At 50.7% G+C, this 15651-nt stretch overlaps 1 protein-coding gene across 4 annotated transcripts in view; it reads left to right on the forward strand.

Moving 5' to 3' along the window:
• The window catches only part of IGSF21 (immunoglobin superfamily member 21), a 426683-nt gene that overhangs the window by 341013 nt on the left and 70019 nt on the right, over window positions 1-15651 (forward strand). The gene's annotated exons all lie outside the window — the stretch shown is intronic.

Here is a 15651-nt window from a genome sequence, read left to right on the forward strand (position 1 = left end):
AGGAGGCCATGTATAAAGGAGGCCATGTATAGAGGAGACCATGTATAGAGGAGGCCATGTATAGAGGAGGCCATGTATAGAGGAGGCCATGTATAGAGGAGGCCATATACAGATGAGGTCACATATAGAGGAGGCCATATACAGATAAGGTCACATATAGAGGAGGCCATATACAGATGAGGTCACGTATAGAGGAGGCCATATACAGATAAGGTCACATATAGAGGAGGCCATATACAGATGAGGTCACATATAGAGGAGGCCAAATACAGATGAGGTCACGTATAGAGGAGGCCATATACAGATGAGGTCACATATAGAGGAGGCCATATACAGATGAGGTCACGTATAGAGGAGGCCTTGTCCTCTACAGAGTCCATTTATAAGACGCTGCTGGTTTTATTTCACCTAAGTTTTACCCTTTTATCTTCCCTTCCAAAACATTGTACAGTAGGCTGGGTTCACACTACATATATCTCAGTCAGTACTGCAACCAAAACCAGGAGTGGATTAAAAACACAGAAAGGATCTGATCACACACTGATGAAATTGAGTGGATGGCCGCCATATAACAGTAAATAACGGCCATTATTTCAATATAACAGCCGTTGTTTTAAAATACCAGCAAATATTTGCCATTATATGGCGGCCATCCACTCAATTTCATCATTGTGTGAACAGAGCCTTTCTGTGTTTTCAATCCACTCCTGGTTTTGGTTGCAATATGAGGACCACAATACTGACTGAAATATACGTAGTGTGAACCCAGCCCAATATATAGTGTGTATATAAATATATATATATATAGTGTCTGCCCAACCTCCAGAACATTGTACAGTATAACAGTACATAGTGTGTCCAACCTCTAGTATATACAGTATATCAGTACATAAAGTATATAGAGTGTCTGACTGTAAGCACAGACCTCCGGGCCCCACTGAGAGGACAGGATGGTGACACTCGGGGTACAGGATGGTGACACTTGGGGTACAGGATGGTGACATTTGGGGTACAGAATGGTGACACTTGGGGTACAGGATGGTGACACTTGGGGTACAGAATGGTAACACTTGGGGTACAAGATGATGACACTTGGGGTACAGAATGGTAACACTTGGGGTACAAGATGATGACACTTGGGGTACAGAATGGTAACACTTGCGGTACAAGATGATGACACTTGGGGTACAGGATGGTGACACTTGGGGTACAGGATGGTGACACTTGGGGTACAGGATAGTGACACTTGAGGTACAGGATGGTGACACTTGGGGTACAGGAGTCGCTGACTATATGAGATACGGCTGCTCAGCTTACCGGCCGCCATTATTACAGGCCAGTGAATTGTCGCTCGGATTAGAGATGTTCACCGGCTCCGTTTCCATTAATTTTGCATAGATTGTAATGTAATAAATCCAGAGCCGCCACCTCAAGCAGCGGAAAATGAGAATTAGGTGAAGCATTGTTATCGCATTGAGGGTAAATCTGTGACTGGCGGAGAGCGGCGATGATTACTCCTGTAATTGTAACATTTAATGTGTGTCAGGACGCCGGACCGTGTGGACAATGGATCCGCCATTACTGTAACCTTTATAAATCTGCTATTAAGTGACAAGATAGCGATGAACTCTCAATTAGTCGTCGCTGAGGATGAGACCTGCACAGTGGGCGCCCCTCCTGTCATCTCCCCCCGTCCATCCAGCGCTCGCTACACCGGGTACAGACGGAAGCATTCTATGCAATTTTTCATGGTTTGTCTTTATAAGACCTGCCCTCTGTACATCGCCACCCCTGCCCTCCGTACATCCCCGCCCACCAAACATCACCAATCCCTGACCTCTGTACATCCCCGCCCACCATACATCACCACCTCTGCCCTCCGTACAACACCACCCCTGCCCTCCGTACATCCCTGCCCACCATACATCACCGATCCCTGACCTCTGTACATCCCCGCCCACCATACATCACCACCTCTGCCCTCCGTACAACACCACCCCTGCCCTCCGTACATCCCCGCCCACCAAACATCACCAATCCCTGACCTCTGTACATCCCCGCCCACCATACATCACCACCTCTGCCCTCCGTACATCACCACCCCTGCCCTCCGTACATCCCCGCCCACCAAACATCACCAATCCCTGACCTCTGTACATCCCCGCCCACCATACATCACCAATCCTTGACCTCTGTACATCCTCGCCCACCATACATCACCACCTCTGCCCTCTGTACATCGCCACCCCTGCCCTCCGTACATCCCCGCCCACCAAACATCACCGATCCCTGACCTCTGTACATCCCCGCCCACCATACATCACCGATCCCTGCTCTCTGTACATCCCCGCCCACCATACATCACCACCTCTGCCCTCGGTACATCACCAACCCTGCTCTCTGTACATCCCCGCCCACCATACATCACCGATCCCTGACCTCTGTACATCCCCGCCCACCATACATCACCACCTCTGCCCTCCGTACAACACCACCCCTGCTCTCCGTACATCCCTGCCCACCATACATCACCAATCCCTGACCTCTGTACATCCCCGCCCACCATACATCGCCACCTCTGCCCTCCGTACATCACCACCCCTGCTCTCTGTACATCCCCGCCCACCATACATCGCCACCCCTGCTCTCCATCCATGACTGCCCCTGCTCTCCATACATCCCCACCCCGCTCTCCGTACATCCCCACCCCGCTCTCCGTACATCCCTGCCCCTGCTCTCTGTACATTACCGTTCCCACCCACTGTACATCCCTGCCCCTGCTCACCTTACATCACCGCCTCCGCACTTCACCACCTCCGCACATCCCCGCCTCCTGCTTACCTTACATCACCGCCCCTGCTCTCCGTCCATCACCGCCCCCGCACACCATCCATACCTGCCCCCGCTCTATGTACATTACCGCCCCTGCTCTCCATCCATCACTGCCCCTACTCTCTGTACATCCCCGCCCACCGTCCATCTCCGCCCCTGCTCTCCATCCATCCTTGCCCTCACTCTCTGTATATTCCCTTCTCTGCTCTCCATCCATCCCTGCCCCCGCTCTCCATCCATCCCTGCCCCCGCTCTCTTCACATCCCCTCCCTGCTCTCCCTCCATCCCGCCCCCGCTCTCCGTCCATCCCCACCCACTGTACATCCCCTCCCTGCTCTCCCTCCATCCCGCCCCCGCTCTCCGTCCATCCCCACCCACTGTACATCCCCTCCCTGCTCTCCCTCCATCCCGCCCTCGCTCTCAGTCCATCCCCACCTACTGTACATCCCCGCCCACCGTCCATCTCCGCCCCTGCTCTCCATCCATCACTGCCCCTACTCTATGTACATCCCCGCCCACCGTCCATCTCCGCCCCTGCTCTCCATCCATCCTTGCCCTCACTTTCTGTATATTCCCTTCTCTGCTCTCCATCCATCCCTGCCCCCGCTCTCTTCACATCCCCTCCCTGCTCTCCCTCCATCCCGCCCCTGCTCTCCCTCCATCCCGCCCCCGCTCTCTGTCCATCCCGCCCTCGCTCTCCGTCCATCCCCACCCACTGTAAATCCCCGCCCCCGCTCCTCATCAGCAGCGCGGACTCTTCTTTTCCGTCACAGTGTATCAGCAGTTTCCCCCTGGTAGTCATTGCTGGGCTGCTCCCTGGTCGCTCTCTGCGGTGCTGAATCCAGGGCGGCTGCGGTTTCTCTGCCAGTCTGAGGCTGCATTAGGTAATGATGCGATGTTATGGCTCCTGTGTGGCTGCCGCCTCTCTTCCTCCCGGCCGTCCTTGATAGAAGTTTCCCGGTTGTAATGCGGTTTGTATGCAGATCAGGCCGCGCGGTCTCATCCGTTTACAAACCATTAAGGTTAATGCGCTTCTTGTTTAAAGAAAGTGTCGAATTAATAGAGTGAACGCCGGAGAGTCGCCCAGGATCATCCCCCATCCCCCGCTGACTGCGGGTTATACCGGCCCCTGCATGCATACACCCCCCTCCTTATAATAATAATAGCTCTACCTGCTGCAGTACTACATGTCTCAGCATACCCCCTATAATAGTAGCTCTATCTGCTGCAGTACTACATGTCTCAGCATACCCCCCTATAATAATAGCTCTATCTTCTGTAGTACTACATGTCTCAGCATACCCCCTATAATAATAGCTCTATCTGCTGTAGTACTACATGTCTCAGCATACCCCCCTATAATAATAGCTCTATCTTCTGTAGTACTACATGTCTCAGCATACCCCCCTATAATAATAGCTCTATCTGCTGTAGTACTACATGTCTCAGCATACCCCCTATAATAATAGCTCTATCTGCTGCAGTACTACATGTCTCAGCATACCCCCCTATAATAATAGCTCTATCTTCTGTAGTACTACATGTCTCAGCATACCCCCCTATAATAATAGCTCTATCTTCTGTAGTACTACATGTCTCAGCATACCCCCCTATAATAATAGCTCTATCTGCTGTAGTACTACATGTCTCAGCATACCCCCTATAATAATAGCTCTATCTGCTGCAGTACTACATGTCTCAGCATACCCCCCTATAATAATAGCTCTTTCTTCTGTAGTACTACATGTCTCAGCATACCCCCCTATAATAATAGCTCTTTCTTCTGTAGTACTACATGTCTCAGCATACCCCCTATAATAATAGCTCTACCTGCTGCAGTACTACATGTCTCAGCATACCCCCCTATAATAATAGCTCTTTCTTCTGTAGTACTACATGTCTCAGCATACCCCCTATAATAATAGCTCTATCTGCTGTAGTACTACATGCCGCAGCATAACCCCATCCCCCCTCCATCTCTCATGTAATAGCCGTGCCCCCCAGCATATATACTGCCGACCCTGTTACACGGGACAATTATCGTGTGAAAAATCATTATATCGTTCGAATTTAAATGATAATCGTTCTGTGGAATTGCAGGCAACTATTGAAAAATCGTTCATAAGTCGTTAATCATTGATTTAGATCTGAACCTAAAATTATCGTTAATCATTCTTTAATCGTTCGCTGTAGTTCCGCATTTTTTCATCAGTTCAGTGTAATTGCTCATTGTTTTGCTGGGATCAGAAGGGATAAACGATCATAGTAACGATCGCAGCAACGACCATCGTTTTGTCTAATATGGTGAACGATTTCAGGTTAATGATAAACAATCTTGTTTGCGATTATCGTTAGTCGTTAATCGTTAAAAATCGCTTCATGTAATAGGACCCTAACACTTTTCTCATAGATTGTTGTGGGGGCAATTGTCATCTGCCTCCTAAGGGTTTTTACCCCCCTGGGTCACATGATGGGGATTAGGATGGACTCTTGTCTATCAGATGGATGCAATGTAGTGTTTGGTTTGTTCTCCTTGGGATGCTGGATATACAAGAATGAGATCATCATGTATTACACTTTTGAGACCTGCGCAAAAGCCGTGTACGTCCGGTAAATGAGCAGAACGTTGTCACATAATGACTCCGTCCTGCTCATTTAAGTCAATGTGGCCGTCGACCGCACGCCGGGCTGCACGTCGGCATCCTTTTCTCACTGATTCGCCCGACGTGTGGACAAAAACGAGATATGAACATACCCTAACTCAGCTCTGCTGCATCCACACATAGACATTTACAGTGAGATCGAGTTTATTGATGGAAAGACGTGGGAGGGCGAGGAAGCGACTGATGGCGAGGAAGCGACTGATGGCGAGGAAGAGACTGATGGCGAGGAAGAGACTGATGGCGAGGAAGAGACTGATGAGGAGGTGACTGATGATGAGAAAACGACTGATGATGAGGAAACGACTGATGATGAGGAGGTGACTGATGATGAGGAAACGACTGATAATGAGGAGGTAAGTGATGATGAGGAAGCAACTGATGGCGAGGAAGTGACTGATGATGAGGAGGAGGCGACTGATGGCGAGGAAGCGACTGATGATGAGGAGGCTACTGATGATGATGAGACGACTGATGGGGAGGGGGCGACTGATGAGGAGGAGACGACTGATGAGGTGGAGTCAACTGTTGGGAAGGAGGCGACTGATGGCGAGGAAGCAACTGATGATGAGGAGGCGACTAATGGCGAGGAAGCAACTGATGATGAGGAGGTGACTGATGGCTAGGAGACGACTGATGGCGAGGAAGCAACTGATGATTAGAATGTTACTGATGATTAGAATGTTACTAATGGCGAAGAAGTGACTGGTGGAGAAAAAGCAACTGATAAGGAAGAGGCGACTGATGATAAGGAAGCTACTGATGGTGAGGAGGCGACTGATGGTGAGGAGGCGACTGATGGTGAGGAGGCGACTGATGATAAGGAAGCTACTGATGGCGAGGAAGCGACTGATGGTGAGGAGGCGACTGATGGTGAGGAGGCGACTGATGGTGAGGAAGCGACTGATGGTGAGGAGGCGACTGATGGTGAGGAGGCGACTGATGGTGAGGAAGCGACTGATGGTGAGGAGGCGACTGATGGTGAGGAGGCGACTGATGGTGAGGAGGCGACTGATGGTGAGGAGGCGACTGATGATAAGGAAGCTACTGATGGCGAGGAAGCGACTGATGGCGAGGAGGCGACTGATGGCGAGGAGGCGACTGATGGTGAGGAGGCGACTGATGGTGAGGAGGCCACTGATGGTGAGGAGGCCACTGATGGTGAGGAGGCGACTGATGGTGAGGAGGCGACTGATGATAAGGAAGCTACTGATGGCGAGGAAGCGACTGATGGCGAGGAGGCGACTGATGGCGAGGAGGCGACTGATGGTGAGGAGGCGACTGATGGTGAGGAGGCGACTGATGGTGAGGAGGCGACTGATGGTGAGGAGGCGACTGATGATAAGGAAGCTACTGATGGCGAGGAAGCGACTGATGGCGAGGAGGCGACTGATGGCGAGGAAGCGACTGATGGCGAGGAGGCGACTGATGGCGAGGAGGCGACTGATGGTGAGGAGGCGACTGATGGTGAGGAGGCGACTGATGGCGAGGAGGCGACTGATGGCGAGGAGGCGACTGATGGCGAGGAGGCGACTGATGGCGAGGAGGCGACTGATGGTGAGGAGGCCACTGATGGTGAGGAGGCGACTGATGGTGAGGAGGCGACTGATGATGAGGAGGCCACTGATGGTGAGGAGGCGACTGATGGTGAGGAGGCGACTGATGGTGAGGAAGAGACTGATGGTGAGGAGGCGACTGATGGTGAGGAGGCGACTGATGGCGAGGAGGCGACTGATGGTGAGGAGGCGACTGATGGTGAGGAGGCGACTGATGGCGAGGAGGCGACTGATGGCGAGGAGGCGACCACTGATGGTGAGGAGGCGACTGATGGTGAGGAGGCGACTGATGGTGAGGAGGCGACTGATGGTGAGGAGGCGACTGATGGCGAGGAAGAGACTGATGGCGAGGAAGCGGCTGATGGCGAGGAAGCAACTAATGAGGAGGCCACTGATGGTGAGGAGGCGATTGATGGTGAGGAGGCGACTGATGGCGAGGAAGCGGCTGATGGCGAGGAAGCGACTAATGAGGAGGCCACTGATGGCGAAGGAGTGACTGATGGTGAGGAAGCTACTGATGAGGAGGAGACGACTGATGATGATGAGGAGATGACTGATGGCGAGGGGGCAACTAATGAGGAGGAGGCCACTGAAATAACATACAGGAGCTGCATCACCGAGCCGTCTGGGAGTTAATATGGAACTCTGGCAATAATTTTTTTCTTTCAAATCAACTGGTTTCAGAAAGTTCTATAGATTTGTAATTTACGTTTATGTAAAAAAAAAATATCCAGTCTTCCAGTACTTATCAGCTGCTGCATGTCTTACAGGAAATGGTGTTTTCTCTCCAGTCTGACACAGTGCTCTCTGCTGCCACCTCTGTCCATGTCAGGAACTGTCCAGAGCAGCAGCAAATCCCCATAGAAAACATCTCCTGCTCTCCAGGCTGGAAGGAATACACCACTTCCTGCAGGGCATACAGCTGCTGATTAGTACAAGAAGTAAATTACAGATCTGTATAACTTTCTGGCTCCAGTTGATTTGAAAGAAAAATAATTTTGCTAGAGTTCCCCTTTAATAAAGGGAAAAACTCATTACAGGATGGGAAGGTAGTGATGTGTGATTCTGTGATGGTTCATGACATGCTTAGATACATCCGCACAGGTACAGTATCACACTTGATGAGCCTAGATACATCCGCACAGATACAGTATCACACTTGATGAGCTTAGATTCATCCGCATAGATACAGTATCACACTTGATGAGCCTAGATACATCTGCACAGATACAGTATCACACTTGATGAGCCTAGATACATCTGCACAGATACAGTATCACACTTGATGAGCTTAGATACATCCGCACAGATACAGTATCACACTTGATGAGCTTAGATACATCCGCACAGGTACAGTATCACACTTGATGAGCCTAGATACATCCGCACAGATACAGTATCACACTTGATGAGCCTAGATACATCAGCTCAGATACAGTATCACACTTGATGAGCCTAGATACATCCGCTCAGATACAGTGTTACACTTGATGAGCTTAGATACATCCGCACAGATACAGTATCACACTTGATGAGCTTAGATACATCCGCACAGATACAGTATCACACTTGATGAGCTTAGATTCATCCGCACAGATACATTATCACACTTGATGAGCCTAGATACATCCGCTTAGATACAGTATCACACTTGATGAGCTTAGATACATCCGCACAGGTACAGTATCACACTTGATGAGCCTAGATACATCTGCACAGATACAGTATCACACTTGATGAGCTTAGATACATCCGCACAGATACAGTATCACACTTGATGAGCTTAGATACATCAGCACAGGTACAGTATCACACTTGAGGAGCCTAGATACATCCGCACAGATACAGTATCACACTTGATGAGCCTAGATACATCAGCTCAGATACAGTATTACACTTGATGAGCTTAGATACATCCGCACAGATACAGTATCACACTTGATGAGCCTAGATACATCAGCTCAGATACAGTATCACACTTGATGAGCTTAGATTCATCCGCACAGATACAGTATCACACTTGATGAGCCTAGATACATCCGCACAGATACAGTATCACACTTGATGAGCCTAGATACATCCGCACAGATACAGTATTACACTTGATGAGCTTAGATACATCCGCACAGATACAGTATCACACTTGATGAGCTTAGATTCATCCGCACAGATACAGTATCACACTTGATGAGCCTAGATTCATCCGCACAGATACAGTATCACACTTGATGAGCCTAGATACATCCGCTCAGATACAGTATCACACTTGATGAGCCTAGATCCATTCGCTCAGATACAGTATCACACTTGATGAGCCTAGATTCATCCGCACAGATACAGTATCACACTTGATGAGCCTAGATACATCCGCACAGATACAGTATCACACTTGATGAGCTTAGATTCATCCGCACAGATACAGTATCACACTTGATGAGCCTAGATCCATTCGCTCAGATACAGTATCACACTTGATGAGCCTAGATACATCCGCACAGATACAGTATCACACTTGATGAGCTTAGATTCATCCGCACAGATACAGTATCACACTTGATGAGCCTAGATGCATCCGCTCAGATACAGTATCACACTTGATGAGCCTAGATACATCCGCTCAGATACAGTATCACACTTGATGAGCCTAGATTCATCCGCTCAGATACAGTATCACACTTGATGAGCCTAGATACATCCGCTCAGATACAGTATCACACTTGATGAGCCTAGATACATCCGCTCAGATACAGTATTACACTTAATGAGCCTAGATACATCCGCTCAGATACAGTATCACACTTGATGAGCCTAGATACATCCGCACAGATACAGTATCACACTTGATGAGCCTAGATACATCAGCTCAGATACAGTATCACACTTGATGAGCCTAGATACATCCGCTTAGATACAGTATCACACTTGATGAGCCTAGATACATCCGCTCAGATACAGTATCACACTTGATGAGCCTAGATACATCCGCTTAGATACAGTATCACACTTGATGAGCCTAGATACATCCGCTCAGATACAGTATCACACTTGATGAGCCTAGATACATCCGCTCAGATACAGTATCACACTTGATGAGCCTAGATACATCCGCTCAGATACAGTGTTACACATGATAACAGCTGAGGGGTATACAGCGCCACCCAGTTCATCTTGTGGGGGTTCCGGGGGGGGGGGGGGCAGGGTTGTTGGGGTGCTAAGCTCTTCTGGGGGTACACAGTGCCCAGGCCTCCTTGTTACAGCAGGGGGCGCTGACTGGCAGATCAGGGGGCCTCTCTTGTTGCCCCTTGTAGAGCGGGGTCTCCTGGGGGGGGTGACACAAAGACTTTGGCCCTCAGGACTCTGATTCTGCGCCCATCATCATCATCATCATCATCTCCGCTGCTGCCATGATGCAGGGGCCACAAATAATTCATCAGCGCAGTCAGGACGCCGAGCACGGACGTGTCTGATGAAATATTCAAAGCTTCTCCTTAGCACAGAAGGGTCTGTGGAGCAAAATGATGGCCGTGATTTGTGAAAGGGGAGAAAAGGATGGCGGCAGACTGCACAGTCACAGAGAGAGACGGCCAGATGATGAGAGCACGGCCGTATACCAAGACTCCTCCATCTACCCCATCACCATCCAGTGCTGGGACTGCTGGAGAACTACAAGCACCAGCACAGTCACAGAGAGAGACGGCCAGATGATGAGAGCACGGCCGTATACCAAGACTCCTCCATCTACCCCATCACCATCCAGTGCTGGGACTGCTGGAGAACTACAAGCACCAGCACAGTCACAGAGAGACCGCCAGGTGATGAGAGCACGGCCGTATACCAAGACTCCTCCATCTACCCCATCACCATCCAGTGCTGGGACTGCTGGAGAACTACAAGCACCAGCACAGTCACAGAGAGAGGCTGCCGGATGATGAGAGCACGGCCGTATACCAAGACTCCTCCATCTACCCCATCACCATCCAGTGCTGGGACTGCTGGAGAACTACAAGCACCAGCACAGTCACAGAGAGAGGCTGCCAGATGATGAGAGCGTGGGCCGTATACCAAGACTCCTCCATCTACCCCCTCACCATCCAGTGCTGGGACTGCTGGAGAACTACAAGCACCAGCACAGTCACAGAGAGACCGCCAGGTGATGAGAGCACAGCCGTATACCAAGACTCCTCCATCTACCCCATCACCATCCAGTGCTTGGACTGCTGGAGAACTACAAGCACCAGCACAGTCACAGAGAGACCGCCAGGTGATGAGAGCGTGGGCCGTATACGAAGACTCCTCCATCTACCCCATCACCATCCAGTGCTGGGACTGCTGGAGAACAACAAGCACCAGCACAGTCACAGAGAGAGAGACAGCCAGGTGATGAGAGTGTGGGCCGGATACCAAGACTCCTCCATCTACCCCATCACCATCCAGTGCTGGGACTGCTGGAGAACTACAAGCACCAGCACAGTCACAGAGAGAGGCCGCCAGATGATGAGAGCACGGCCGTATACCAAGACTCCTCCATCTACCCCATCACCATCCAGTGCTGGGACTGCTGGAGAACTACAAGCACCAGCACAGTCACAGAGAGAGGCCGCCAGATGATGAGAGCACGGCCGTATACCAAGACTCCTCCATCTACCCCATCACCATCGAGTGTACAGGACTGCTGGAGAACTACAAGCACCAGCACAGTCACAGAGAGAGGCCGCCAGATGATGATGAAGATGAGGAGGAGATGAGAGGGGGGTGGGGCCGTATACCAAGATTTCTCATTGGTCGGTATGGGGTGGATATTTCGGCAGGTCCTGGTCTGCTGGCACTTGTAGTTCCATCCTGCAGCCTCCATTATCCTCTCCAGGTTTCTGGGTCGTGGAGCAGATCTCATCAGGGAGATAAATGACTGATACTAATTTACAATTTATATCTGTTTATTAAGCGACTTGCGGGAATTTAATCGAAGCCGCCGCCTAATTTATTTATTTTCTGCGAAATGAAATGCGAAGGAGACAAATGGGCCGCATCAGCGCCGATCCCCGGAGACGTGATAATCAAGTGGTGACACGGGAAACACGCTGGGAGCGTACGGGGGGGGGGGGGGGGATACAGAGCTAACCTTATGGGATGATTGTGGGGAGGACCCCGTAAGAAGTGCCCCCCATGTGAGTGGTTCGCCCCAGGCTCGGACGTCAGATTGAGAGTGGGCAGAAGACACGTCTCCCCTCAGATTTTTGGGGGGCGCAGGTAGATCTGTGATTTGCGGCTTCTCGTCGGAGACATCAGACCTGACAGACGCCGGCAGGATTGGCTTTTATGGCACATGCAGATGGTGAATTATTTACCGGGCGGCTGAATTATTCACGGCACAGAAGTTTGTTAAAGTCGTCTGGAATGAAATATTAAGAGGAAGTGCGAGACCTGACGGCCCACAGCAGCACAGAGTATTTCCCAGTCTGATGGTGCGCGGTACTCACTGGGAGCCGCAGGATACGTCTGGCGGTTAGCCTCCATCTTTACGGATTACCAGATACCCCTCACTCCGGCATATTTCTTACTGTCACTCTGTTCTCCGCCATCTGGTCCTATGGAGGAGCCCCGACCCCCCTTCCATTTCCATCTGGTTACGGGAGGTTGAGGTCATTAGGTGAATGGAGAACCTCACAGCTCAATTGTACAATTAGTCCCCCCGATTCCTTCAAACATGGCAGTATGGGCGCAACTCACGGAAACAACCGGAAACATAACCCTTCTAGCTCAGTAGGATGGCCCCCCTCCTGGGTACTCCCTGCTCTGTATAGGGGTAATCCAGAATGTTCTGCCCCTGAGGCATGATGGGTACTCCCTGCTCTGTATAGGGGTAATCCAGAATGTTCTGCCCCTGAGGCATGATGGGTACTCCCTGCTCTGTATAGGGGTAATCCAGAATATTCTGCCCCTGAGGCATGATGGGTACTCCCTGCTCTGTATAGGGGTAATCCAGAATGTTCCTTCCCCCTGAGGCATGATGGGTACTCCCTGCTCTGTATAGGGGTAATCCAGAATGTTCTGCCCCTGAGGCATGATGGGTACTCCCTGCTCTGTATAGGGGTAATCCAGAATGTTCTGCCCCTGAGGCATGATGGGTACTCCCTGCTCTGTATAGGGGTAATCCAGAATATTCTGCCCCTGAGGCATGATGGGTACTCCCTGCTCTGTATAGGGGTAATCCAGAATGTTCTGCCCCTGAGGCATGATGGGTACTCCCTGCTCTGTATAGGGGTAATCCAGAATGTTCTGCCCCTGAGGCATGATGGGTACTCCCTGCTCTGTATAGGGGTAATCCAGAATGTTCCTTCCCCCTGAGGCATGATGGGTACTCCCTGCTCTGTATAGGGGTAATCCAGAAAGTTCTGCCCCTGAGGCATGATGGGTACTCCCTGCTCTGTATAGGGGTAATCCAGAATGTTCTACCCTGAGGCATGATGGGTAATCCCTGCTCTGTATAGGGGTAATCCAGAATGTTCTACCCTGAGGCATGATGGGTAATCCCTGCTCCGTATAGGGGTAATCCAGAATGTTCTGCCCCTGAGGCATGATGGGTACTCCCTGCTCTGTATAGGGGTAATCCAGAATGTTCTACCCTGAGGCATGATGGGTACTCCCTGCTCTGTATAGGGGTAATCCAGAATGTTCCTTCACCCTGAGGCATGATGGGTACTCCCTGCTCTGTATAGGGGTAATCCAGAATGTTCCTTCCCCCTGAAGCATGATGGGTACTCCCTGCTCTGTATAGGGGTAATCCAGAATGTTCTACCCTGAGGCATGATGGGTACTCCCTGCTCCGTATAGGGGTAATCCAGAATGTTCCTTCCCCCTGAGGCATGATGGGTACTCCCTGCTCTGTATAGGGGTAATCCAGAATGTTCCTTCCCCCTGTTGCATGATGGGTACTCCCTGCTCCGTATAGGGGTAATCCAGAATGTTCTGCCCCTGAGGCATGATGGGTAATCCCTGCTCTGTATAGGGGTAATCCAGAATGTTCCTTCCCCCTGAGGCATGATGGGTACTCCCTGCTCTGTATAGGGGTAATCCAGAATGTTCTACCCTGAGGCATGATGGGTACTCCCTGCTCCGTATAGGGGTAATCCAGAATGTTCTGCCCCTGAGGCATGATGGGTAATCCCTGCTCTGTATAGGGGTAATCCAGAATGTTCCTTCCCCCTGAGGCATGATGGGTACTCCCTGCTCTGTATAGGGGTAATCCAGAATGTTCTGCCCCTGAGGCATGATGGGTACTCTCTGCTCTGTTTAGGGGTAATCCAGAATGTTCTGCCCCTGAGGCATGATGGGTACTCCCTGCTCTGTATAGGGGTAATCCAGAATGTTCTGCCCCTGAGGCATGATGGGTAATCCCTGCTCTGTAGATTGGAGTGGCCCCGCGGGGCGGCAGGTGTTCCGGTTCGTCCACGTTGCAGACACATAATTTTCTCGGCTTTGCAGATTTTGATATAACGCGGACTCTCCTCCCGTCATTGTCATGTAAAGTATCGGCTGCGCTTGTGGCTTTCCAATCAATGGCGGCCTTTTCTCTGACACTCCGCGTGCCATTTTATCGAGCAGATACTTAATTTTTCATTGATCAGCAGGAAGGCGGAGAAGGGGAATGGCGGCAGGAAGGGTCGATGGTGCGACGTCCGGGACACCAGCAGCAATTCTCTAAACAGCCATTTAGATTCCACCTCGTATTGATGAGCGTCTCCGCACTTTCGCTTCTTTCGTAGAATTTCCTGGTAAATGTGCGACCTTTATCTGTGCGGCAGGAAACCAATTCTCCGGATTCCTTCTGCTCCATTGCAGTCGGGGGATATTTGTGTGAGGCGCGGGGGGGCACGGGGGGGGGCTATTATAACACTCACAAATGGAATAATAGAGCGAATGTGCAGACACCGAATAACAGGGAATAGATGGACAATCCCAGGGTAAAGGGGCACTCCGCAACCAGGGAGAACATTACTGACCCCATAGACACCAGGGAGAACATTACTGACCCCACAGACATCAGGGAGAACATAACTGACCCCATAGACATCAGGGAGAACATTACTGACCCCACAGACACCAGGGAGAACATTACTGACCCCACAGAAACCAGGGAGAACATTACTGACCCCACAGACACCAGGGAGAACATTACTGACCCCACAGAAACCAGGGAGAACATTACTGACCCCATATACACCAGGGAGAACATTACTGACCCCACAGACACCAGGGAGAACATTACTGACCCCATATACACCAGGGAGAACATTACTGACCCCATATACATCAGGGAGAACATTACTGACCCCACAGACACCAGGGAGAACATTACTGACCCCACAGACACCAGGGAGAACATAACTGACCCCATAGACATCAGGGAGAACATAACTGACCCCATATACACCAGGGAGAACATAACTGACCCCATAGACATCAGGGAGAACATAACTGACCCCATAGACATCAGGGAGAACATTACTGACCCCATATACACCAGGGAGAACATTACTGACCCCACAGACACCAGGGAGAACATTACTGACCCCACAGACACCAGGGAGAACATTACTGACCCC

The sequence above is a fragment of the Dendropsophus ebraccatus genome, chromosome 12 (genome assembly GCF_027789765.1).
Source record: "Dendropsophus ebraccatus isolate aDenEbr1 chromosome 12, aDenEbr1.pat, whole genome shotgun sequence".
Classification (NCBI taxonomy): Eukaryota; Metazoa; Chordata; class Amphibia; order Anura; family Hylidae; genus Dendropsophus; species Dendropsophus ebraccatus.